At 43.6% G+C, this 27282-nt stretch overlaps 1 pseudogene; it reads left to right on the top strand.

The window, feature by feature from the left end:
- Positions 1 to 24313, top strand: part of LOC147731736 (uncharacterized) — a 46679-nt pseudogene extending 22366 nt beyond the window's left edge.
- Positions 24314 to 27282: the final 2969 nt, after the last annotated feature.

The following is a 27282-nucleotide window of genomic DNA, read 5'->3' as shown; positions in this document are numbered from 1 at the left end:
AACGTCGTCGGTTGGTAACATTTGTAAAAATTTTAATGCCAGATTAAAATCCCTTAGGTTATATTTTCTAAAAATCGGCATTAGATATTGACGGATATACAATTTATAGTGGCCACAGAAAATAAAGTAATGCAACAAACTTTGTTTCCCTCCGGCAGAGCAGGAACAGTCCAGCTCTTCTAAATTTTTATTATAGCCGAGAGGGAAACTTAGTAAATTGACGATACTTCCATCCCGGACCCTAAACAATAGGCTACGGTTCCATCTTCCTATTGGTATTGACAAGTATCTACAGGGCTTGTTTGAGTTATTATTACCTATATCAGTTAGTGGGAGATATTTAATAATAGCTGATTTCATCAGTTCAATTCTCATGCGTTCCTTCTTATATTTTTCAAACAGTGCCCGTTTTACATTATTCTTGTGGGCGGGGACGATAATATTTGGGGAGCTAAACAGAGAGCCATGTCCCACGCTCGACAGGCTATTCTTGACGGCATTTAGCCAGGGTATATGATGAGATCTTTCATGTGATAGGCAGTCTAAAATTATACTGCGGGTCAAGGATGCCGCTGGATTTGTCCATATTTTTATCCAGAAAATTGCAGGCCTTGACCTAATAAAATCAGCTATATATGGCAACATAAGTTCATGGTGACAAATGAATGTGGGCGCACAAGAAATTCCCCCCAGCACCTTCCTGCAAAATCTATTTTCCTCCAACTGCAAAGACATGCTATTACATTAACCCCACACTTCTGATCCATATGTCCCGGTTGGCTGACATTGGGTGCGGTAAATATTTAACAGTGGGGTAATTACATCGGCCGTTTTCGGTTGACGAAGAGATAAAATTGAATTAATTGATTTACAAATTTTATTTCTTGCATAAGTAGCATGAGGCTGCCAGGAACCAGTGTTGGAAAATAGTAGCCCTAAGTAGGGGAAAGTGCTAGTGCATTTTAATACATTGTCACCAGTTTTAATTGAAGTAGTATTGTACCTTTTTGGTCCACAATTCATGATAAAAGATTTTTTTAAATTGGTATTTAAACCCAAATCGGACATAAAAGCGACAAACCCTGTAATTAATGAACGCAATGCATTTGGGGTACGCCCCATTAATACTGCGTCATCCGCATAGAGTAGGGTAGTAATGGGGGAACCATTTATAATTGGAACATCCTTGGTATCCTTACTCAGGGCAGGGCTCAGCCCATTAATATATAAGATAAAAAGCAGAGGGGCGAGTACGCAGCCCTGTCTAACTCCTCTGCTAATTAAAATATCATCAGATAATACACCATCATTGCTAATACGTACTCTTGCCTTAAGATCCCTGTGTAAATATGAAAGAAAATATACCAATGAGTCATCTAATCCATAATCTAGCAAATGTGACCATAGCCTAGAACGATTAACAAAATCAAAAGCGGAACTCAAATCCATAAAACCTAAATAAAGCGGGGATTTTTTAACGATAATGTATTTAGCCATAATCAAATTCAAGTTAAGACACTGCTCAACAGTGCCCACCTGGCTTCTAAATCCCAATTGACTGCAATGCAACACATTGTTATCCTCAGCCCAATTCCGTATTCTCTTAAATATTACCCTACCAAGGACTTTTAGTGTGTTGTCGATCAGTGAGATCGGACGGTAGCAGGCAGGGTCCGACCTGTCACCTTTCTTAAATATTGGTACGATGACACTGTTCGACCAGGAGTCAGGGATTGAGCTGTCAGTCAGATTGTTAAATAAGTTACATAATAAAGGGGCCCAAAAATTAATTTCCGATTTAATCTGATCGATGGATAGACCATCCGGGCCAGGGGCTTTATTGCTAGCACTTTCCAATATTGCATCCTCCACCTCAGATATTAAAAAATTCAGTTGTTCAGCATTATTTAATAGGGGGGCAGAATCTACAGGAGCGGCTGCTATAGCATAGATTTTAGAGAAATGCTCCACCCAAACCTCACCATTTATATTACAATTGATTGGTTGGATGTTAGAACCAAGGGATCTGAGTGACTTGACTTCCCTCCAGAACCCCGCCGTATCTTTTAGCGAGGCAGTCCGCGTGAGCGATTCCCAGTGATTAATCACCAGAGCTTCAGATCTTGTCCGTAGGGCGATTTTATATTTTAATCTTAATTCTCTCACTAAGTGAGTGTCCCTTGGATTTTGTTTTAAGGCCGCCCTCAGTTCCCTGTTTGCCTTTGAGCACTCGGAATCGAACCAGTGAGGGCCGTGATCTGTATTGGGCCTGGCTGGTTTAGAGGATTCACTTTTAATAGCCCCACAAAGATTACTAAATGCAGCAACAAGTTCATCGCCAGTACTATTAGGCGACAAACAGGTCTCTATTAGCAGAGGATGTTTTTTAATTACTTTGGCTAGGATAGCTTTATTGTCCACCCCTTTCCATATTAGTCTTAGTCTATCGGTGGATAGTGCCAGTTTTTGCGCCCCATTCTCCATTCTCATAGCAGCCTTTACGGTCTGTGGATTGTCCAAATATATTCTAAGCGGATAATGGTCACTATATGCGGAGCAGATAACCTCTGCTTTTCGAGTTATATCACATAGGGACAAACAAAGGAATATATAATCTATTGTGGAAGCGCAACCTCGGCCTATGTAGGTAGGTGTAAATATATTTTCAGCACTAATACCAGCAATTTCCATAGCGTTTACTAAATCACGAGATGATAATAGATTTTTCAACTCTTCACCATTTCGACATGAAGCACTGGTGGGATACATATGCGCATTAAAATCGCCTCCGATGCAAATAACATCAAAGGACCCATACTTCAGCCCCTCCACGATATCATCAATAAAATTAAACAATAACAAAAAATTTTCATTGGGACGGTTAACAAAATCATTATTGTAAAAGTTAATTATACATAAATTCATCCTGTTAATGTACTTCATAGCCATAAAACATTTGCCTGGTGTAGGGATCTGTTTGGTTTGTACCCCGGGTTTTATCTTAGTCCAAATTGATAACCCTCCACTGGGGCGACCCATAGGTGAAGGAGAGGCCTTTAAATTATAGCAGCAAAAGCCCTCCATTGTGGAACTGGTTGTGCACCAAGTCTCTTGAAGCAACAATATGTCACAATTGTTATTGACCCAGTCTGACCATTCTTTAATTTTCAATTTGGAGTTAAGACCCGCTATATTCCAACTTACAAGCGAGAGTTCAGAGTCCAGAAGATTTTTGTTCGTAGATTCACCTCTTGCTGTAGTCCCTGTCAAAGGTTGTAAGACTTCCTGGTTTCCATTGTTTGAAGTCGGTGACGGATCAACTAATTTATCTGGCTTAGTCAGAGAGGGTCAATCTAACATATCCAGGTCTGACAAAGGTGCAAATCTGTTAAATGTATTAAATGGATAGGCAGCTGGCTGAAATTGCATAGGAGGTGGCTGAAAATACCTAGGTGGAGGGTGGAATTGCATTAAGGGTGGTCGAAATTGCATTGGGGGTTGTCTATAGAAGTAGCTCAAGGGTAACATGGTTGCAACCGTAGAAATGGCGGAACAGTTACCACTTCTAACAAGCAGATGTCTTACAGTTCCAGGATTTTTAAAGTTGAGAACTATGCAATCTCCATCCTTATTTTTGGGTAATGGTCCAATCCAAGACACCCTACGAACCAATATGATTTCTCTTGATATATCATATCCAACCCCCTTATGTTTAGTCAGCCAGTCTATACATTTATTTTGTTGTTGCACCCAAGATTCCCCCTGATCCTCCCTCAACGGTGGTACTCCTGCCAGAACCAGGACAAAAGGACAAGCATCCGGAGGCAAGTGTAAGGGTAAAGCAGGCTCATGGTGTTTACGAGGCCTGCTTGACACTGCTTGGGCATTACCTTTGTTATTAGCAGAAGTTGGTATTGTTGCTGTTGTAGATTGGGTAGGGCCATTATTCTGGTTAGTGGCATTTGTATTAGTAGTAGTCGAAGGGACAGTTTTTCTAGGTGCAGGAGTTGGAACAGATTTGGCAGTTGTACTGGGTTTTGCCAACTTCACCCCTATGTTAGCAGATCAGGGTTGAATTGTGGGTTTTATGACAGACGGTGGTGGTATTCCCGGGTCACTCGTGCCCCCGCCCAGTACGGTGCGAGCATCCTGTTCCTTTAATGTCAGAGTGTTGCTTAGAGATTCAAGTCCTTTTAAGAGACGCTCAGCTCTAATTTGATCCAAAATGATAGACCCCTTCCTTTTTGCTTCTTCATTTTTAACCAGGTTATCAAGTCTATCGAGTCTTTTAAAAACATTATTAAACTGGGTGATCATTTGCTTTTCCAATCGGTTAAAAATAGTATCCACTATAGTTTCTATAAGGTTCCCATTTTGTCTTGAGAGATTGTAATTATCTCCCATTAATGTTGTTTGGGTCCATATAGTCTTTGAGTTCCCACTAGGGTGCATAGTGGTTGCGGCAAAGGTACTATCCATATCCGCCGATTCTTTATCCTCCATAGAAACAGTTAGTGCCCCCGAAAAGTTTTGTTTATTCCACAAACTTTGGGGTGTGGGCTGATTTTTGTTGGTTAAAGGTTGTTTCCTCTTATTAGCGCTTTGCTTAGTAGAGCCTCTTTTTCTTTTTTCCCCTCCCAGTTTGTTGCTACTAGAGTCCGTACTATCCAGGGTAATAACGTCTTCCTGGGAAGCTATTGTGATAGTAGGGACAATGTCTGTCGGCAAAGGTAATAGGGGTGATGATGACAATACCGGCTGTGGAATGACAACAACTCGTGTTGAGGGGGCAGAGTCTGGTGCTATATAAGTAACAGTGTTTTCGTCATCCAAAACAGTGGGCACATTAACAGGCGGGTGTGATGGCTTAACCACGATAACCTCAGGGGTTACATGTGTATTTCCATTAGAGCAGTTTGTTACACTCGATTTGTTGTTCATGGTGAGGGAACCCATGGAGAACCTCCTCTCAGTCTCCGCAATTTCATTAAAAGCAGTTTCTATCATGGTTTCAAAAGATGTGATGAGAGAGGCGGAGGTATCGATACACTGGGTTAATGTGTCAGTATGGTTACTAGTAGTCGTGCAGTCACCCATTTTAGTATCCTAATACAGTGCTCACCTTAGGGAAGGATGTTAGTGGGGTGGGCCGCCCGTCCACTGCAGTCCACTGACAGCCACAGACTGCCCGCCCTTTGCCCGGGCTTCGCCCTGGGCGTCCCGCTCGCGTCCCGCGACGCGGGTCTCCTCCTCCCTTTATGCAGCTGTCTGCGCCCTGCTGGCGCGTTCCGCGTCACTCCTGCACGCCGCCGCGATGCCTGCCGGGAGTTGTAGTCCTCCCGGAGTGGCGGCGCGGTTTCCAATGCCCGGGTATGACTCTCGGCGGTGGCGGCTTGGGCGTCAGCTCTGGCGAGTTCTATTGTGGCCTGGAATGACTCTCGGCGGTGGCGGCAGCTAAGTAAATCTCCCCCCGCTCTGCCGGTCTCCTCCTCCCTTTATGCAGCTGTCTGCGCCCTGCTGGCGCGTTCCGCGTCACTCCCGCGCGCCGCCGCGATGCCTGCCGGGAGTTGTAGTCCTCCCGGAGCGGCGGCGCGGTTTCCAATGCCCGGGTATGACTCTCGGCGGTGGCGGCTTGGGCGTCAGCTCTGGCGAGTTCTATTGTGGCCTGGAATGACTCTCGGCGGTGGCGGCAGGTAAGTAAATCTCCCCCCGCTCTGCCGGTCTCCTCCTCCCTTTATGCAGCTGTCTGCGCCCTGCTGGCGCGCTCCGCGTCACTCCCGCGCGCCGCCGCGATGCCTGCCGGGAGTTGTAGTCCTCCCGGAGCGGCGGCGCGGTTTCCAATGCCCGGGTATGACTCTCGGCGGTGGCGGCTTGGGCGTCAGCTCTGGCGAGTTCTATTGTGGCCTGGAATGACTCTCGGCGGTGGCGGCAGGTAAGTAAAACTGCTTGACTTGCGTTGTAAGCAAAACGTAGCTACAACAATGCTTTTGGGGCACTGTGCTCATAATTCTGTGTCAATCCTTACACCTGCTTCAAGCAGGTGCAGGGATTTGATGCAGCATAAGCTCAAAAGTGACTGAATGAAATTTTATAGATTTCACTTTTAGGAGGTGTTCCTGCGCCAGAACACCCCCCCCCCCCCTGCGCAGGAAAGCCTCCTTCTGGGTCAGGGCTTTACAATTTGATGCATCTTCCAGATGCGTCACATTGTAAATACTACATACCAAATACACTGCTTTGACAGATCTTACATCTTACAGATGGAAAATGTCACTTACACAGTAAGCATTTCTTTTTGGCATGTAGTGCTGTAGATTTAGATGCTTTCCATAGACCTGCCATCTCATGTTGTGTTCGGCCGGGGTAGTAGCTACAACAAAACGGCTCGATAAAGAGCCTTGACCTTAAATCAGAAGAATATGAAATTCAAGGATAAATGATAACCCCAGCCAAGAAAGGCAGCAAGTGTGCAAATTTCCCACTGCCTTCGGTTGGGGTAGTAGCTACAACAAAAAGGTCAGATAAAGGGCCTTCACTTTGAATCAGAATATGAAATTGAACAATAATTGATAACCTCAGATAGAAAGGTAGCAAGTGCGCAAATTTCCCACTACCTTCGGCCGGGGTAGTAGCTATAACAAAAAGGCTCGATGTAGGGCCTTGACTTTAAATCAGAATATGAAATTGAAGAATAATTGATAACACCTGCCAAAAAAGGCAGCAAGTAGTTGTGTGTATGTGTGGATGATGTGTTGATTGCGTGGAAGATGAATAAGGTGAAAAATAAGAAAGGCTGCAGACGCGCAAACTACCCACTTTCTTGTAAGTTTAAAATTAAAATGGGATAGGTCTTTCAACAGTTGGAATAGGATGTGTATTGAACCAATCAAATCTCTTCTTTTAAAGTCACATGGCTTTGAGTACGCTTACGATACGCTTATAGTGCTCTTACGATGCGAGTACGGACGACGTACTGCCGCGATTTTCGTAATTGCTTTTAAAAGTAATATACGCTTATTAAAAGTTAAAAACTATTTTTTTGATTATCCCAGATAATGTCTTCCCTTAGTATGTACATTAAATACATAAATATATGTTTTTAAACAATTAGAAACTTTTGCGCCGTACGCGTACAGGACGCCGTACATGACGTTACTGCGACGCATAACGTGAAATCGCATTTCTAACCTGTGCGCAGGTACACGCAGAGTACGATTAGATGTACGAAGGATGGTGCAATCTCCGTATGCGTACAGTACGATTACCAAAAAAAAATTAAAAAGGAATTATATAGAATTTAATTTTAATATATTGAAAAAAAAATAATTAATAAAAAAAATGAATTTACTTTTGTTATTATTTTACATTAAGAATACAAAATATAACTTACAAAATTAAATAAATATAAATATTTATAATAAAAATATAGGAAATTAGTATAAAAAAAGGAAATACAATAATCAATACATTTAAAAATTAACATTTACAAAACCTTTGAAATTCACTGAAAAAACCATAGGTTTCACACATGTTATAGTTAGCTGGACATTTCACTCTTAAAAATATATTGAAATTCCCCCGTTATAGTTAGTTCAGCTAACTATAACTTGTGCGCCCGCAATGCACTGTTGATGACGTCTGTTAGACCTGGACTTGTGGCGTGGTACCCCCAACCCTCAGCGCCCCGATAGTTGCCCCTGTACAGCAGAAACACCCGGTCTTCCCATCTTCTGTCCGCCATCACTCCCTCCATGACCCTACTGATCGGACGACCATCCCTGTATCCCGCCATCTATCTCCCCCGGTACTGGGCGCCTCCAACCCGCATCATGCCCGAAGGCCTCCAGTAGCCCTCACCCTTTCCTAACATCCCTGACTCCATGGCCCCCTGCATGATCCCGGCCCCAGCAAAACCCCGCAAAACTTCCTCTGAGTGAGATAGGGTGGAGTAGTTTCGATCACACCTCTGGTCTCCCCCTGAAGACTGGTTCAATCGCCCCTCCGGCTTCCTCGAGAGCTGGCCCCACTCCCTGCTGGGTGTCTGGAAACCCCCGGACCCATCTTCACAGGATCAAAGGTCCGGATAGCAGGAAACCCCGGCAATCAGCCCCGGGCACCAGATCCCCACCTGCGAGGGTGGGGACTTCAAAGGGGAACAGGACTATAACCAGGGCCGCTCTGGAACTAGTGGGCAGATGAATCCTGGAAGAAGAGAGCCCGGCTGACCTGGCCGCGGCTCAACCATCTCACGAAAGGATCGCTACCCGAACTTTGGAACCTTTGTGAGCCCTGCTGACTCGGTCGCGTCTCCCTCAAACTTTAACAACCTCAGCGTGAGCCCTGCTGACTTGGTCGCGGCTCCCTTAAAATCTACTGACCTCTGCTTGAACCCTGCTGACTTGGTCACGGCTCCCTTGAAACCTTATGACGCTGCAACAACCTCTGCTTGAGCCCTGCTGACGTGGTCGCGGCTCCCCAAGAACTGAAGGACACTCCGTTCACTCGTGCCAGAGCCCTGCTGACCTGGTCGTTGCTCGAGGAGTACTCTGGTCCGGCTGGACCAACGACGCTACCAAAACAACGTAACTCGAGGAGGGTGAGTGGAGCAACCAGTGCGACCGACGCCTACAACAGCCCGTATCCCCCGGCTAGAGGATTGAGAGCCGTGCGCCGGATACGCGTCGTACTGGCCCCAGTACTGTGACTGTCTCGCTTTCCACACCCCTGCAACCAAGAACTTACGAACCCTCGACCTAAATGTAAATATTTGACTATTTGACCTGAAAGTAACTCATAACTACTGCTTGATAAAGAACCTTTCATTCAGTAATCTCTGTGTGGTGTCCATTTATTGAGTGGTGGAATCTCAGCATGTACGATCCTAAATACGAAGCCCTCTCCTGTAGGGCCTCACGCCTGTGCTCTGCAGCGTTCCTGGGAGAGGCGGGTCACGGGGTGGTCAGGAGAACGACCTCTGTCCCCCCTGGGATCGCCCCTTCTAACAACGTCACATATTACATCACTCATGACATGGTCAGTGACATCACTCATGACATCACTGATGACATCTCACATGACATCACTTATAACATCATCCTTTTGAAAGAGTGGCAGACCTCCTCTCACCCTAATATAACCTTTGATACATACATTCAAAAATAGAAACTAAAGTTTTTTTAAAAATGGAGATACCAATACCAGTTAGAACAACCTATTCAGTAATTCCAACATCTACATACACATCCACTCATTCACCAACAGTTCTATATAGTCACTCATACATGTACTCACTCATCATATGTACTCATACACCTATACATCCTGTTACACACCAATACTCATCCATAGAGTTAATCACATACATACTCACACATGCAAATAAACTATCAAACATCCATTTACTTGCATATACAGCTTTACACACACCACTACACTTACTTCTACAGAAACATACACGTACCTACTCTCGTAAACAATCACTTATAGAAACACATACCTATTTATACAGGAACTCTTTCAACCTCTCGCACTCACATATACTCACTTATATACATCAATACTCACATGTACTAGTTTAAAACAAATTTGGTTACTCATAAAGATACTATTGAGACAGTCATTCACTCACTAACACACCCATAGACACACTCATCCACCCATACAGTCCTGGACACATGCTGTCTTCAAAACACATACAAACAGTGTCAGTCATTCATGCATCTGTGCGCTAAGTAATACCCCCCACCAAACCATACAGACACTCATTCTGATACTAAAAAATCCAACTAATAACCCACAAAGGGCCATATGTATGAAGCGTTTTTCTTGTCGCAAACGCTGCGAATCAGAAATTCGCAGTGTTTGCGACAAGAAAAACGTGAAATGCGATGTATGAAATTATCGCATCGCAAATGTTAAGGAATCGCAACATTTGCGAATCCTCAACATTGCACAAGCATTTAGGAAATCGCAAAATGCGATTTCCTAAATGATATTTATGAAATATTTAAACATTGCGATTTTGGAATAAGATGTCGCAAATTACCACCAACTTGTAGTTGGTAGTAAATTGCGAATTCTTTTAAAAAAGCATTTTTTTTTAAAACAAAAGGTGCCATGTGACGCTCATACATGCCCTTTGGGCATGTATGTGCGCCATATGCGCACACATGTCATTTTCAGGGGTGCAGCAGGGTGTTCTTGAGACACCCCTGCACCCTGGAAAATTCGCAAAATTTGCGATTAGCAAATTGCTAATCGCAATTTTGCCTTTCATTTCTATGGGCCAAGAGGCCCTTAGAAATGAATGGGATGTATTCCTTATTTGCGAATTCGCAACTTGAGAAATTCGCAAATAAGGAATTATTGGAAATCGCTAAAAAATAGCGATTATTTACATACATACCGTTTTGCGATTTCCAAATAGCGATTCCTTAAAATTCGCTATTTGGAATTCGCAAAACGATAGAATGATACATATGGCCCATAGACACTCATGTAGCTACTCACCAACCCATGCAGCCACTTATACACAAAGTGAGACACTGATACAGATATTTACATATTTAAACATTACTCGCTAAAACATGTATTCCCTAAGATACACTTATTAAGTCAGTTATCCAACCATTTTTACAAAAAAACATCAATTTAGACACTTATTTACCCATTTATTCTTCCATCGACCTTTAGATATACATATATAAAAAAATATTTATTTTTCAGAATGACACACATTCACTGGATGATGTCATCAGTGATGTCATCAGTGATGTCATGAGTGATGTCACTGACCATGTCATGAGTGATGTAATATGTGACGTCATCCGCAGTGCATTGCGGGCGCACGAGTTATAGTTAGCTGAACTAACTATAACGGGGGAATTTCAATGGTTTTGTAAGAGTGGAATGTCCAGCTAACTATAACATGTGTGAAACCTATAGTTTTTTCAGTGAATATATATATATATATAGTTTCTATGTAGTAACATCTGGTAATTATTTAACTTGATGTACTCTGATGTTTGTGTTGGTGATTTGAAGGAAGAGATTTTTATATTTATAATGTATTTATTAGATTTTATCGCTTGTACTTTTATAGTTTTAGTTAACTGAATAAAGTATTTTGACTGACTGACTGAGTAAACTTGTGTAGCTTGTGATGTCCAAGTGTTGGATGATTGTTTTTTTGTTCTGCCTCTTACAAGGTAAAGAAAAAGAATGGGATGCTGATTGCTTTTATATTTACCTCAATATATGTTAAGCAAGATATTAATTACATATTTGAATAGTTTTTTTTGTTGTAAGTTTGTTAAAATGACTGCTAAAGCATGGATGCTTTCTTGACACGTGAAGACCCAGAGAAATATTAATATTTGAATTTAAGCTGTTCCAAAAAGCCTGTGTTGAATATTGAAAATGTGAAAGTGTCAACTGTAATTTCTTGACAGGGGTACAAGCAAACAGCAGTAGCAAAGATTTTTTGATTTTTATCAGAGATTTCGAATGGAGAGCACTAGTATCTGGAAAATTATTACCAAAGGGAAGATTTTGATGTGATGTTTTGGGTGACCACAAACGAATTAGTAACATTTGAAGTACCTAAATAATTCACAGACATTCCTTTCACACTTTAGATTGTGCATAGAAGGTTCATTTAAGTATAATGCACAGTGCCCCGTGGGTTGCACTTGAGAATATGAGGGCAAAAATATTTGCCTGCCAAAATACCATGGACAAAATATCAACTACCACAAATTGTGAAGATAAGTATATATGAGTAAATATAGATTTACTATAATTCCAAATGTATCCAACTTAAAGGTATACTATAGAGTACATTTTAGAGGTGAGAGAGTCAACAAATTACATTGAGAGCCGACCGAGAGCCAAGCCGAGTGTCTGATTTGGCTCTTAGAGACTGTGTTCGAGCTGTAGCCTTGAAAGTCATAAGCACAGTCTATTTCATTAACCCCTTGCGTGCGGCGGGAATTCCCCGCCCATGCTGACTCCGCCTTGCGCGGGCGGAGTCATGACGGAACGGTTCCGTCATCAGCACGGCTCACCCGTAGCTGATGACGGAACCGCTCCGTCATCAGCATGCAAGGGGTTAACATGCAGAAGCATTTCAGAAGTGATAGTTTTTAGGTCGAGCCTAAGGCAGCACAAGCGCTGCATAGGAAATCGACCTCTTGGAATCACTTCAGCTTCAGTAGAAGCTCGTGCATGTGGTGCTCACAAGCTATTGGCCTTTGCGTCTGGCTTCAGCACACAAATGGCCAAAAGCATGTGGATGTCCAAGCTTTTCCTGAAATGTTCACTCCCAGAGCGTTTTGCTCTCTGGAGCCAGCAGCAGTGTGCAGGGGCCATTTGGTTTGGGTCAGGTTTCGATGGCAGCTGCATTCCTTACAGCGAGCGCTTGCATCACCCCGGTCTTGGTGTTTTTTCTGTGCTTTTTGTCTAATTGTATAGTGAACCTCTCCCGCTCCTCCCTCCACTGCTTCCCTTCAGCCTCCTTCATTATATCCAAGTCTCTGGCCATTGTACAATTAAGCGAGGTCGCGGAGCAGCGAGCTTTCTTATTTCCCTAGGCTTTGTGTTTCCAAACAATTATGCCTGGGCTGCAATGTCTATGGTGTTGCCGTTCACTTCAAGGTACTTGCACCTGGTTGGCAGTGTCTGTGGTGGTAAGGTGCAGGCTACAGTGTCGGTGGCACTGCTGTGTAGATTGTAGGGCCTGTGCACTTTATTTCATTGATTTCTGTGGCTTACACGTGTGTCTGGGGTCTGGGCGGCAGTGTCTTTGGATGTGCACTGCATATCAAGTCACACATACATGCCGGTTTCCGCTGACTGAAGTGCTCTCAGCAGCGGGACAGGCTCTTTTCTCATTTCATACACTGAACGCCTGGACGAGTCTCTCTCGGCGTTGCAGTAAGGAGGCCACCGGGCCAGTAACACCCACTGCTGCCGGAGTCCTCTGGTCTCGACATGTGCATGTGTGCAACTGGTATGCTGCATGTCAAGAGCCATGTACTGCTGTGCACGTCGTGTTCACTCACTCCCTCTATAGAAAGGCAGGTTTGGGTTATAGCCAGGTAGGTGAGGTGCTCTGGTTTAGAAAGAAGCACCCCTTAGCAGTGGTCCAACACAAAATGATTCTTCTCCCCCGCACAATGTGAAGAGAGAACCTCCAGCCTTTCATAACTCTCATATATTCATTTACTTTGGGCTTAAGGGGGCCCACAAAAAGTGTTGGGGTCTTGAAGGCTTGGGGTGCCCCTGCGCCGCAGGGGCTGCCCGAGTTTGCATTATGCCCCTGTACCTCAGGGACAACATGCAACTTAACAAAGCACTGACTGCTGCTGGGCACCAATTCTCACTCGTGCCCAGGGGTAACTTACACACACCAGCTGCGGTTTTAGCCAGACCACCTCTCGGGATGCTACGGGAGCGACTTCACATTCTCTCCACCCTCTTTCCTCCAGTCACCGATTGGAGTCCCGAGTGGCTGATGAGGTGAAAGCCGGGTTGTGGGTGAGGGACAAGTGTGCTTCTGGCCTGGGGAAGCAGTGCTGGAGGGATCTTATCTTGTGTGGTGTCTGAGGGATGGTCCGTGGTGTTCCCCTGTGCACCCATGACCTATTCATCCATCCATCCATTGCTTCACCCTCCTTTAACTGTCTTTTCAAGGAATGCCCTGTGCACAGGAGATGTCAGTCATGCCCATGGCAAGTCCTTTGCTCTGGCTTTGTATGGGATCGGTGCGAGCGCCATAAACTAGTGCTAAGAAGCAAACAGCGCACACTCTGGCATGATCTATTAGCGCCTCCTCTCGCCTCCGTGATCCTATAACAGTGAAGTCTGTGCACCATCAGACTGGTACTTCCTTCGCATCAGTGCCCTGTGGGATGCCATGTGATATTGTATGGGTATTTATATATTGCTTACTACTCCTGTCAAGACACTGAAGCACTAGCTGGCTCCGCACAGCCGGTCTCACACAATCCTCAAGTCATCTCTTGCAAACCTCAGGTGTGAGCAGCCCCAGTGGACCTGTTTCTTTGTCTCCATCATGGGACGAGCAGTCCTGTATTTCGGGAAAGAAAGCTAAAAAAAGTACCAAAGTGCACAGGGGAAAGCAAGGCTGGGTCACTGGGTGAGCAGCTCATCTCGGTCTCTGATACACAGACGTTGCGTGCACCGAGTGGGCTGACACCGGAAACTGCTTTCTGAACTCCTGCCAAGAAGTAGCGTCCGCAGCCAGTCAACAGACGGGTGTGCAACACAACAGAGCTAAATGATCATGGTAATGGGAGGGGGTTTACACTTAAATTATGTGGTATCATGGGTTTGATAGCATCCAAATGATTTTACGGGCATCTGTGTATATGCGGCGCACCAACCGCCCCCGTTACGCTTGAGCTATTGCGCGTCTCTTGTATATACCTCAGCGCTTTGGAAACCTAGTGTCCACACCGTCATCCGCTCCCACCCAACATCATGCACATCTAGCCCCATAAATGATACACTGGACATCAATGCTTAATTTGTAAAATATGAAGTGCAGGTGCTCAAATGTTTGTCGGAGGCCACACCTACTTTTATATGGCTCCACCCACTTCCTCCACTGGCTCCACTCACTTACTATATTAGCTCCACCCACATTGGAAACGTCAGACAAAGGCACCCAGGCCAGAAATCATGGAAAAGTCACACAAAGGCACCCAGCCATCATGGAAACGTCACACAAAGGCACCCAGGACAGAAATCATGGAAACATCAGACAAAGGCACCCAGGCCAGAAATCATGGAAACGTCAGATAAAGGCACCCTGGCCAGGAATCATGGAAACGTCAGACAAAGGTACCCAGGCCAGAAATCATGGAAACATCACACAAAGGCAACCAGGACAGAAATCATGGAAACGTCACACAATGGCACCCAGGAAAGAAATGATGGAAATGTCACACAATGGCACCCAGGAAAGAAATGATGGAAACGTCATACAAAGTCAACCAACCAGGCCAGAAAGCATAGAAATATCACACAAAGGCATACAAGCGAGAAAGCATGAACATGTCAAAGAAAGGCACGCAAGCCAGTGGTACTGGAACAATTTCTAGAGTGTTGGTGCTGCCCTAAATGTTACCTCACTGAAGAAGTCATAAGATTGTGAAAAAACCCAAACATACACTAAGGACAAACATAGCAAATGAGCCTTGCTCATTCCGGCAGTCCTAAAAATTAAAAACATTGCTCAAAGTTGTTGAACAATCACCGACGTGTAATGCCCTGTTTGGAAGCATTTTGTAGCAGAGTACCCAGTTTCTTACATTAATTTAGTTTAATAGTGCCTCTCATACCAGTGTAAGTGGTCAGAGCACTTTGCATCATTCACACATTGCATAAATATAATCCTACGTGTGTAACTCAGTATATAGGGAATGTCAAATCAGACAGGACCACAAGGTATAGGAGTCACATGTCATCTATGATTGTCATTGTAGGCAATATAGTTAAAGAGTTCAAAGTCTGGAAAAACGCAAATGCATAATTTAAAACATAACAGCATTGTTAGGGGTTCTCTTGAAAAAGAATTGATTTCTACCCACATTAGACCCTTTTTCCAAAATTAGGATAATGAAAGATTGGCCCCAAAAACATATAGCTCTAATATATAACTTGCCCTTTGCATGCAGCTCTTTGATGACAGACAGACTAGTTAATAGCTTGCTGTTTTATGATAGGATTTTAACTTACAAACTGCAAGTAACAAAAGGACAGAAGCAGTAACACACTGATCGATTTACATTATATGCACTTTTTGATCTGCATGGTAAACCTTCTTTGCAGAAGGTATACAACCCTGTACTACCTATCAAGCAGTCACAGCTTCCCCTAGACAAAGCCCCTGGCTCTCTCCAGGTAGACGATTAATCGCCAGAGTTATCTTGACATTTTAATTTATGCCTGAATATTACTGGAGCCCAGGAACTCGGCACCAGCTGCTTTTAAAACAAGAATATACTGGCAAACTGACCCACCCACCCCACCCCCATAATGTTTAATGAAAGTATGAAACAGATATTCACTGAGGGATCTGTGTTACACCTCACCCCATCGTACCTTTGCCTCATCATCCCTTCCTACTCCTCACCACCGCACTGCCCTTCACACTCACAAAGTGTATGTATCTGTAAAACTCTGACATGCTGTGATGAGGAACATTTTAAATGGTCTGACTGCATACTGTGTGTGGTTAGCTGCCTCCACGGTTTAATTTCGAGGTGCCAGCGTCCCCCCACTTCTGTTTTTAGGACTTGTGAATGGTTAACAGCATAAGTGGCACCTCGAAATTAAAACGTGGATTCAGCTAGCCACACTTATTCGTCCATTCTGGCCTCCAAACCAGGTACAAACAAGTGCCATCATTGCGCATGGTCCAATGCTCTAAATTAAGGAATGCTTATACTTTGAACTCACGAGGCAGTGGTCTTTTTTCTTGTTGGTGCCGTGTATTTATTCACTGGATTTTCGATCAGTATGATTGAAACTATTAACACGGGCACGAGAATGGAAAGTGTAACGCAATAATTGCCTCACGTTTTTTGTGAATGGTCAAACACAGAAGATGAAGAGTAGCACCGCCCCAAAGGCAAAGAGGGCACACACACACCTAAATATATAAACACTGCCCATAGAATATCACAATAATTGGGACTGTATCATCAAAGTTAAGGAACTCCTATCGGAGCTACTTTATTGAGCATGAACTGACCGTCGTTATCACTGGGGTGGGGTGGGTTGTGGTGGCAAAGCAGTGAATGGGCGCGCATTTTACAATGTGAAAAAATGTGGGCAAGCACGCTGCTTGCCGCGCACAGCCACAGCCCCAACCCAACCCCCACCCCACAGATGAGCCTGGGTGCCCTGCCCTGAAATGAAACTGAATCCATCCTGTAGTACTATACATACAGGCAGCCCGGGCCGGCCCGCAGAACTGCGCAACAAATAGCCACTGTGATCCACTGCAATCAGTGCACCCACTACTGCCAACAAAACATGATCGTGATGATCAAACACGGCGATAAAAATCAAAAACAACCTCTCATGATCTGGGTGACGTGAACATCATCAACAAAAAAGTAAACCAGTAGGCCTCACCTGCGCAGCTTTATTTTTTAATTCATGATTTGCCGCCGGTCTGATCAAACCTGGCTGTCACAATCAACAATTATATAAAAATAAAAAATTGTCCTGCGCCTGCAGCCTACCAGGCCCTGCCCTGCCTCATCTGCGCAGCTTGATTTATTTAAACAAAACCATGATGATTTTGCCACCAGCGCCGGCCCACCAATCAAGATCATAATGATTTTTAAAAAACCTGACCGGTAATCACCATCACGCTGCCAGGCTCTGCTGCAAGCCTCGCTCACCCAGGTCGCCCTCCTCCCCTGCTGAGCAGTCCAGACCTTGGGGCTATAATGTACTGCAGCGCAGCAGCAGTAACTGTAGCCAACCTCGCCTGTGTCGTCGCTCCCGAGTCCCGACTCCCGTTATAATATTTTCAAACGGCGTGTGTTGGTTGCGTTGACTGTGAAAACTTTAGTGGCTGCTGGTGAGGACGGAGAGGTGCGGGTATGCTGGGGCGGGCAGCGAAAATGCGCGCACATTAATTTGCACACTCTACGCAGGCGTCACTGCCTCTAGCACTGTCAGTCACGTGACGTCACCGAACAACACGACAGTAAGTGTTTGTGTTTACAATTTACAGCATGCATGATCGATTCGAGTCAACTACAACCAGTACTGTCTGTATGACTCGTCGGCGGTAGCTTTCTTAAACTTCAGGAAACAGCACAGCACTTGGTACCACAGCAGTAGAACAGTACACATGCTCTCTGTGTGTGCCAGTGCCACGCACAACTAGGACATGTGCACTTCTTAATGCAGCGTGCCTCCGTGACTGTAGACCCGGCCCTCATAATTAGGTGCCGGTGCTAAGCACCGGCAAGCTCCGGCTCAAATTAAGCCCTGCTGGACACGTGTTTATGGGTAAGAACTGCTGCAGGTTTATTTTCATACAACAAGCGTATGACGTTTGGTGGGTCATCTTACGGGCGATCCAAAGCAGGCAGCCCCTCGCTGTCCCGCCTGCCTAACGAGCCAGCCAGCATGGTGAGTCGATGCTCGGACGGTGCAGCACCTTGTAGATCCTATCTTATACTCCCGCCCCCCCCTTTCAGGGCGGAGCGAATGGCACACCCCCGGTCGGTTCAGGCCCCCCGACCGCCCGAAGGACCAACGGGGTGCCATCGTGGTTTCCCGGAACCTCTTGCGGCTCCAGGTCCTTGTCCCAGGCACCCTTACTGTCCTGGGCAGAGGTACCCTTACTGTACCAGTCTGTCGCAGAGGTACCCTTACTGTACCTGTCTGCCTCCAGATCGCCTTGTAACTCCGCCTGCAACACAAAAGATAACGTTAAGACATTCCATCACTTCGCGCCACCTGTCGAGGCGCTGGGTACGAGGATAGGGTGGGTGCAGCGCTCAGGCGGGCGGAAAGCCGAAAAAGAGGCAGAGCCAGGGGCAGCCGGGGCTTAAGTAATGGCAGTTGTATGCTACACAACGCATAACAAAACAACATAACATCAGGACCACTGGAATTATACAGCAAGGGAGGGCCAAATTATGTGGCAGGGCTTACTAAAATATGTGAAAAGAAAATGCTAATTATGCAGCATGATTCGGCACATCAGGTAATTATTATGTTATGTTTCCACTTTAACACTGTCTGAAGAAAAGTTTAACCTTATTAGTATTTCAACCTAAATACAGCAATATGCAACTCAAAGGCGTACAGGCCATCTTTGCAAACTGCATTCTCTGCATAGCAACATGTGTTTTCGCATTTTGAGTAACTTTTGATCATTTTCAGCTAGAAACAGCATTTCTTGGGTAAAAATCTTGAAATTATCCTCAGTTGATGTATTATGTAACAAATCTATAATCAAGCGAAGAATGCTCAGAATTTCTTTATTGGTTTTTGGCAAGTTTAAATGCACATTTAACATGTTGATAGATTTCGCATTCCATATAGTTTGCAAATGAACCACCACTGATTTACTTGTAGGTAGCTGTCAATGCAGCCAGCGCCCAGATACCCCTACTGCTGCTTTATTGATTGAATGAATATTATGTGCAATATGACAAGAAATGATACCGTGATGCTAGGACCAACACTATGCCTGATGCCACGTCCACCATTGTCTTGCTGGCTACCCCTATGGTAAGAATGGCAAAAATAAGTAAAGAGTTACCACCAATATGCCAGGGCCAACAGTAACCAGACGTGAACAGTGCATGTATACCAACAGGCCAATGGTAAACAGTAGTTCAGGGGTGTGCAGCATCATGCCATGGATGCCTCCGGTGCCTCTTTCCCCTCTCCCTGTTACCCCAGCCAGATAGCCCTTGCATTCAAACATGAATAATGTAATCATTGTGCAGAGTGCATCTTTTCGCACTCCCACTTCAAGATCTCACAAGAACTTCTTTAATTTCTCTATATTTTTTGCATTTTTATATAGTGCAAATTAAGTCATCAACGCGCTTTATATAAGCACTGGTTCCATTACAGAAATTTGCCCAGTGGGGAAATTATGTGCTGCGTGGCTAAACACTTTGGACAGTATCATAAACTCAAGTATGGGTCCCAGATCTTCTCAAAGAGGCAGACTTGATTGTTGATTTTGTAAAGTAGTCTTTAGGACATGGCAGTAGTCATCATGGTTTCTATTCATTCATGTATTGTTGGGCAGAAGCAGATTTCCAGTGTGTTAGCAAGCAGTTTGTCACTGCAAGAGTGGAAAACAGACACTTCTTCCAGCGATTCTTGTTGCCCACTACATTCCCAGTGTCATGAAGGAGCACAAGCTCCATAGAAAGAGTCGGACTCCAACAACTTGCTGCCTTAATGGGAATCACATACCACCCCGGTACACTTTCAGTATTGGGCAAAGCTATAGAATATGAGTCATGCCTCCCACTTGGGGGGAACATCTGCAACACTGCAAGGCAGGTTACAATGTTGCCTCATGTAGTTTATACGCTGACCAGTGCCAGTCTTAGATAAGCTGCCCCCTCTCAAACCCCTGCGGACCTCACAAAGCAGCTGAGACATTTGTCTTCCCTGAGTTATTTTTGTATCATTGGCTGCCATCTAAGCCACAGTAGCTGCCAGGTGGACTTGGAAAATGGCTCTTCTATGAGAGTCTCATAAAGACATAATACAAGTTTCTTATAGCCCCCTAACTCAGTAATTAGGTACGCCAGACGGGGCCATGCATCAGTTAATTGTATCGCGAATCCTGGGATGCAACCAGGGCACTTTCTTATTGCAACTCAGGAAAGGTTTAAAATTAACCTAAAACTAAATTGTTGTGAGTGTCAATATCCTTTTGTTACCATAGTAGCCAATTACTGAGTTATTTTGTTTAACAATGCAGTGACATCTGCCGAAATCTTAAATATGGGGCGGATTATGATGGCGGTTGGATGAGCACATGACTGCCATAGTGGGGAAGGGACCGGATGACAGGCAGTCGGCGGTCCTGTCCGCCAAATTATGATCCGACTGCCAGGAAGGTGGTCAGAAACAATCCTCTTTATATTGAGGCATGTGCTGCGGCCTGGAAAAGGGCCACAGCACAAGCTCCAATGCCAAAAGGGATGTTTGCAAACATTCCTGCACCCTGTGGCAGGCACATGCAGTGCCTGTGACACAATTCAGGGATGTTTAGCCGCCAGGATCCATAGCGGAGGGTCATAGGGAACAGCCTGTTCACGTCAGAAGAACCAACGTGAAATGGATGATGGAAAGGTGGATAGTAATCCCCATGGCGGTGCCTGAGAAGGCACCGCATCCACAGTGGGGTATGCAATCCGACTGACCGCCCAAATGGCTCCTTGAGCCCATTGAAAGCTGTCTGGTGGTCCCTTGAGCCAATGCGTTCTGACCGACCTCGTCCTAATGTTGCAGTCTGACTGCAGTAAGAGATGACGGTGGGAATGACATCGTAATGGACCCCTACGTTCATTAGAATGAGGTTTTTGTTAGCTCCGTCTTTCCCAATTAGGTATTTTAAAATTGACTGAGAATCTGTCACTCCACAGTCTGAACTGAAGTGGCAAAGTGAGCTAAACAGTGATGATGGATTCAACCCAGATCTGTGACTGGGGTGAGTGTCTGAAAAGTTTCAACGCTCTGTCCATCATCTCTTTGTGTTAACCTGTCATGCCTCCCCGCAGGTCACTTTTAATCACTGCTCAGTCCAGAGTCACTAGTTCACTACAACAATGGTGACCATTTTAGATACATTCTGTGCAGCATGATATAGCTCTAGCTCCTGTAAGCTTAGACTTCTGGAGTATGTGGCTACATAGAGCTTTGACATAGCCAGTGTTGGTGTGTCACCATGCCGTATATATTTCTTATTTTGGGTTTTATTGCTTCGAAGTAAGGTACGAGAGACTCCAAGAGATATTATAGCAGATACATAGTTGAACCGTAGTGTGACCATCATTTTGATTGTATGAATTGGACCTCATAGGGAGAGATGTAGTTTGGACCCTTTTGCTAAATCTTTCTGCATCTGATCTTGCAAGATTCTTAAGTGGTCTACAATCGTATCCGAAATTTTGTCACTAATCAAAGTACCCAGATACTTCATTTTGATTTAAGCCCACTGGTATGGCTATCCTCTGGGAATGTGTGCAGTCGTGCTTCTAGTCATAGGTATTGCTTTGATATTAGATGAGTTAATTTTATACCTTAAGAACCGTGAGTAGTTTTCTCCAATAGACCCTGTATTGAAGTACCAAGTGAAGAAAGGGTCAGTAAGATATTATTGTCATAAAACATTTGTTGGAGTTTGTCTGCCACTGTGTCTACCCCCTAGTGCCATCTGAGCTCCAGATAGTGAGAGGTAGAGAGGTTCTAATGCCAGCAGATAAAAGCAGGTGAGACTGGGGACATCAAACCATTGCAGTTCACTACCATAGTAGGTTGCTTATACAGCAATTTCATTATTGTTAAGAACTTATGAACCCAGGTCCATTCTACACATAATGTGAAACAAGTAGCTCCACTCCAATCAATCAATCACTTTTTCGAAGTTGAGGGAGAGGGCTTCCTTCTCATCAGCATTATTTTGTGTTTTCCTTTTTAGATATGATAAAGTAAGCACATTTGGGTAGATGCATCAACGTTTTTTTTTGCAATTCCTTATTTGCAAAAAATAAGGAATCGCAAATAAGGAATTGCAAATGTCAATGCATCATTTTTTTCGCAATTTTATAGCGATTCTGTAAAAATCGCGAATTTTACCGAATCGCAGTAAAGTTGCGAATTCTTAATTGCGAATTCGCATTTTGCGATATCGCAAATTGCAAAATTACACACATGACGAATCTCATTGATTCAACTGCCTGAAAGCCAGAACAGCAATTAGGCACAGCTGCTCCCATTTTTGAAGGTGAGGTTTGGCAGTTAGCTTAGTGAGCTTTCCCAGGAGGTTGCTGCTGCAGTGTGTGCCTGACAAATCTTTTGAAAAATGGAAAATTAGAATCCTGTTGAAGAGGGGCCAGCCAGGAAAAGGAAAATTAAGTTTTCTGATCAAGAGTTGGAAATTCTTATTGAGGAGGTGACTGCAAGACAGGAACAGCTTTTTGGTGAGCTGTCTCTGAAGGTTCCTGAGGCTGTAAAACGAAACCTATGGATTTCCATACAAGCAAAGGTGAATGCAGTAGGAGTGGCACATCGTGATATAAACAATTTACAAAAAAGATGGTATGACCTGCGCAGTCGTGCAAAAGAGAAGCTAGCAAACAGGATTAAATCAGCAAAGAAAACTGGAGGTGGAACAACCAGGGATAGACCCAACACTCCCCTGGAAGACATGGTGGAAGGCACACTGTTGACTGAGGCTGTAATCGGTGTGATAGACATTGATACTTCTGAGATTCCAACTCCTTCTGAAGGTAATTGAATTGCATATGCTTTTGATTGTGTGAATGGAGCCTAGAAATTTCAAGAGTGTTGTGAAAGTAGTTGGATTAACAGAATTCTAATTCTGTTGTGTATGATATGTTATAAGTGTGTTACCAGCAACAGTTATTTAATGTTAGGTGAATGAGAGCAGTGCATTATGGGAGATGTAGTTTTTAAGAGTCCATCATGCACACAAACAATAATTTGTAATTGAAACTTCATTACTATGAAGAACTATTATGAATGACACTGGGATCATGTGATTGTGTAGAATTTCACATTTTATTAATAATTTTAATGAAAGTGCAAACTTTAAGTAACATCATGTTTGCATTTTTTAAACCATAGAAGCACTGCAAGAAATAATTGAGCAGGATTTGAGGGATTTCAACAACCAAGAAGTTCAAGAAACACAATTGGGAAATGCCCCTAGCACATCAGCATCCAAACAGGGGAAAGACAGAGAGTGCGACAACTGCTGCAAACTGATTCTGAAACAGAGCAGAATGACAATGTAGCTGAAAGGCAACCTCAAAGCACTCCAACAGTCACAAATAGAAGTCTGAGTAGGCGATGGAGACTTCAGCAGTTTTCTTTGCGCCGAGGTAATGTAAGAGAAAGTGGTCATTTTGGAGAGGGTTCCATCACTGGCAATCTTGTTGAAGACAAAATACTAAAGGTACAGCGCCTGCAAGGCAAAGACATTAGAATAATAAAAGGAAAACTGGGACATATCAGCAAACAAATGGGTTCATTATCTACCAGTATGAATAAAATGATAAATGTTATGAAGACAGGGCATGAAACATCTGCATTGAAGCTTGACCGCATTGTCAATTCTTTGGAGACCATGTGCACATTGATGCAAAAACAGCAAAATATAAGCGGCAAAAGGCAGGTGCGACTACTAACCAACATGCAGGCTCATAACAGGCAAATGACTCACCTTTCCAATTGTACACGTGGCCTCTGCAAACTGACCCTTTCAACCCAGGTACTCTTGATGAAAACATTTGAACATATTCAAAAGGGAATAGAGACTACCTATGAACCATCAGGAATTTCACAGTCTAATGCATCCCCAGAAAAGCAACTACCAATGGGGGAGAGTGGTGCCGGCAGTGCTGTGAGTGGCACACTTGAGCATTGCTTAAGTGGAACACGGCGTAGTAATAGAAAGATGAATGATGCCAGTAATATGGCCATGCACATTGGAAAAAATGCAGGGAAGGCATTAGGAGTGCATGGCCATAAGAAATGACATTATGTCTGTGATGCCTCTTGATTGGTATTAATAATGTCAAAGTTGTCTATGGTTCAATAATTATCATTTGAACATTTCTGATTTAAAGTACAGTATTAAGTTTGTGATACAGTCAAAGTCCATGAAGTAAATGCATTTCTGTTTCACTTTGAATTAAAATTTACATTGATTGCAAAACCAAAAAAAATCGGAGTATGTTTCCTACCTCATTTAGAAATAATGCTGTGTGATCTCTGCCATTCTCCTTCTCCCCTCTGCTGCCTCTGGTCCATGTGCTCTTGCTTGTGGTTGAGGAGGCTGATTGTCATTTTGAGGTAAAACATCTTCTTCATCAAGTTCTATGCCTCTCTCAGTTGCTAGATTGTGCAGCATTGCACATGCTGCTACTATTTTGCAGCAAATGTCTGGTTGATATTGCAATGCTCCACCAGTTTTATGAAGTATTCGAAAGCATTATTTCATCACACCAAAGGTCCTCTCTATCACATTCCTGGTTGTTATGTGAGCCTGGTTGTAGTTCTGCTCTTTCCTGGAAGTTGGATTTAGGTATGGTGTTAAGATATAAGACCTTACTGCATAGGCATTATCTCCTGTAATAGAAAACAATGTAATTTAAAAATTGCACAGAAGAAATGTGTGAAGATGAAGGGAAAGTGTGTTTAGTAGAAAAATAAATTTACCAAGCAGGTATCCATCACCAAATTGACCTGCAAGCAGTCTAGCATGAATGGCACTGTGTCTAAAAATGTAGGAGTCATGGGCACTTCCAGGTTAACTTGCAACTATGTCTGTGATAATGGTTTTGGAATTACAAATTGCTTGAATGTTAAGGGAATGGAAGCATTTTCTGTTGCGAAAAATATACTCATTTTCAGAGGGTGGGCAAATGGGAATATGTGTGCCATCTACACAGCCAATGACATGTGGAAATTGAGCCATGTTGTAGATATCCAGTTTGGTTTTCATTAACTCCTGTTGTGTGCTAGGAAATTTAATATGATACCTTATTCTTTGTAACATGGCATTTAGAAAAGCATTAAAAAATCTGGAAAGTGAACTCTGGTAGACACCACCAGCAATGGCTATTACACCCTGAAATGACCCAGAAGCAAGGAGGTGCAGTGAACACAACACCTGCACATGGGTTGGTATGGCTTGTGTCCTGCGTGTTTGCCTCTGCAAAATTGGGTCCAATTCTTGAATTAAATCTAATATTAAAGTAGCATTCAGCCTATACTTAGAAAATATCTCTGATTTAGTCTGCCCTAGTAAGGTTATGCGCACTCTGAAGATTCTCTCTTGTATGAGCCTTCTCCGCCATCCTGCAGCTACTCTCAACCTCTGCCTGTGAGCCAAAAAGAAAAGTGCTGCCATCCTGAAAGGCTAATTCAAGGTCTATGAGGTCCTTATATGCAGCACTGATGATTGACAGCTGCAGTGCAAGAAGTTAGTTAAATTAGCACCAGGTTCAACTTCTTCTAAATGTAAGAATTCCAATTTGCGATTTCTTAAAAAATCGCAAATTGCGATGTTTCATGCATTGCATTTTTTCGCAAATTAAATGCGATTCGCAAACTTAGCAATTTTTTAAAGAAATCGCAAATGTTTTTGCGATTCCTAAAAATGCGAAAACACATTAATAATTGATGCATTCCAAAACCATGAATTGCATTAGCAAATGGCCGAATTATGCGATTCGCACCGTTTGCGAATGCAATTTTGAATGATGCATCTAGGCAATTATTCCTGGATTAGCTCCCAAGTACAAAGCCCACTTGTTTGTGGTGCACCAGTGTCGGGATAACCCTCCTAAGCCTTGGTGAGACTCTTCATATCAAAGTTAATTAGCAAAATTGTTTGATATTTTCACTCAGGTGCAGACCTGTGCCTGCTTTAGTAATTAACAGATATATGCCTTTTTTTAAATGAGGAATAGAAACTGTACATCATTTATGCCCTTCTAAAAACTTTACTCAATGGAAGCCCAATAAACAGATCTGTCGGCTTGTAAAATTAAATAGGGAAGCAATCCCCTCCAGAGCCCCTGTTGGTAGTCTTTTGATTGTTTCCACAATTTCTTCGTCCTGACCAATTATCCAAAGCTCTCCTCAAATCCACTGCAAGCAGGGAAAATCGTCTGTTAGTTCAAAAAACACATGTTCTCTGTTGTCATCCATATCAGCTTTGGGAATATGGGAATAGCTTTTTGACCCCATGAATATGAATTCATGAGGTCATGAAGATGATACGAATTGTAATATTATGAAATTGATCTCACTGAAAATAATTGCTAGAACCTGTCAGAAGGAGCTGCAGTAAATAGCCTGTAAGGTCTTGAGCTTGAGCAGAGCAAATACGGAGAGTACCAACACAAGCACCACAGTGCTTGTGAGGGCTGGGACTGGTTAGAGTAAAGTGTTTGAGTGTAGTAGTCAAAAACTGTGAAAAATTTAACATTTACAAGGATGAACCTGCCTTCTAGCATTTAACATCCTTCCTTTAATGTCTGATCATCCTTCATCTCATAGTAAACTTACCCCATGATGCATGACAAGGGAAATATGAATGATATGAATGAATGAATGACTAAAACGGGGGGAAATCCTCAATGGCAATCAGTGCCTTGCACTTCAAATGTTCAGCCTTAAGGGAGAGTCTTGGTTTATCTCTATCCCTTAGTAGGAAGTCTTCCACATGCCTGCCTCTGGCCAACTGTCTGTTCCTTTGGGTTGGGATCAATGGCATTCTATCTTATGAGTAACAAGCGGTCTGTGAGATAACTGAGAAGCAAGCTTCTACTAGCCCTTCGGTGATGGTCACTTTCATTCGGAGAGGGTCCAGAGTCTCTAGTTAAGATTCCAATTCTTGTAGATTGTAGAATTCTCCTGCCCTATTCTTTGGTGACAATCATGATTGCGGAATCTCTTAATCCATATTTTGTTCCTTTTTTTGTTTAAGAAGAGTAC

Source organism: Lissotriton vulgaris, chromosome 2_1 (assembly GCF_964263255.1).
Source record: "Lissotriton vulgaris chromosome 2_1, aLisVul1.2, whole genome shotgun sequence".
Lineage (NCBI taxonomy): Eukaryota > Metazoa > Chordata > Amphibia > Caudata > Salamandridae > Lissotriton > Lissotriton vulgaris.
Note: the sequence above shows the minus strand (reverse complement) of the source record. Positions and strands in the feature narration are given on the sequence as shown.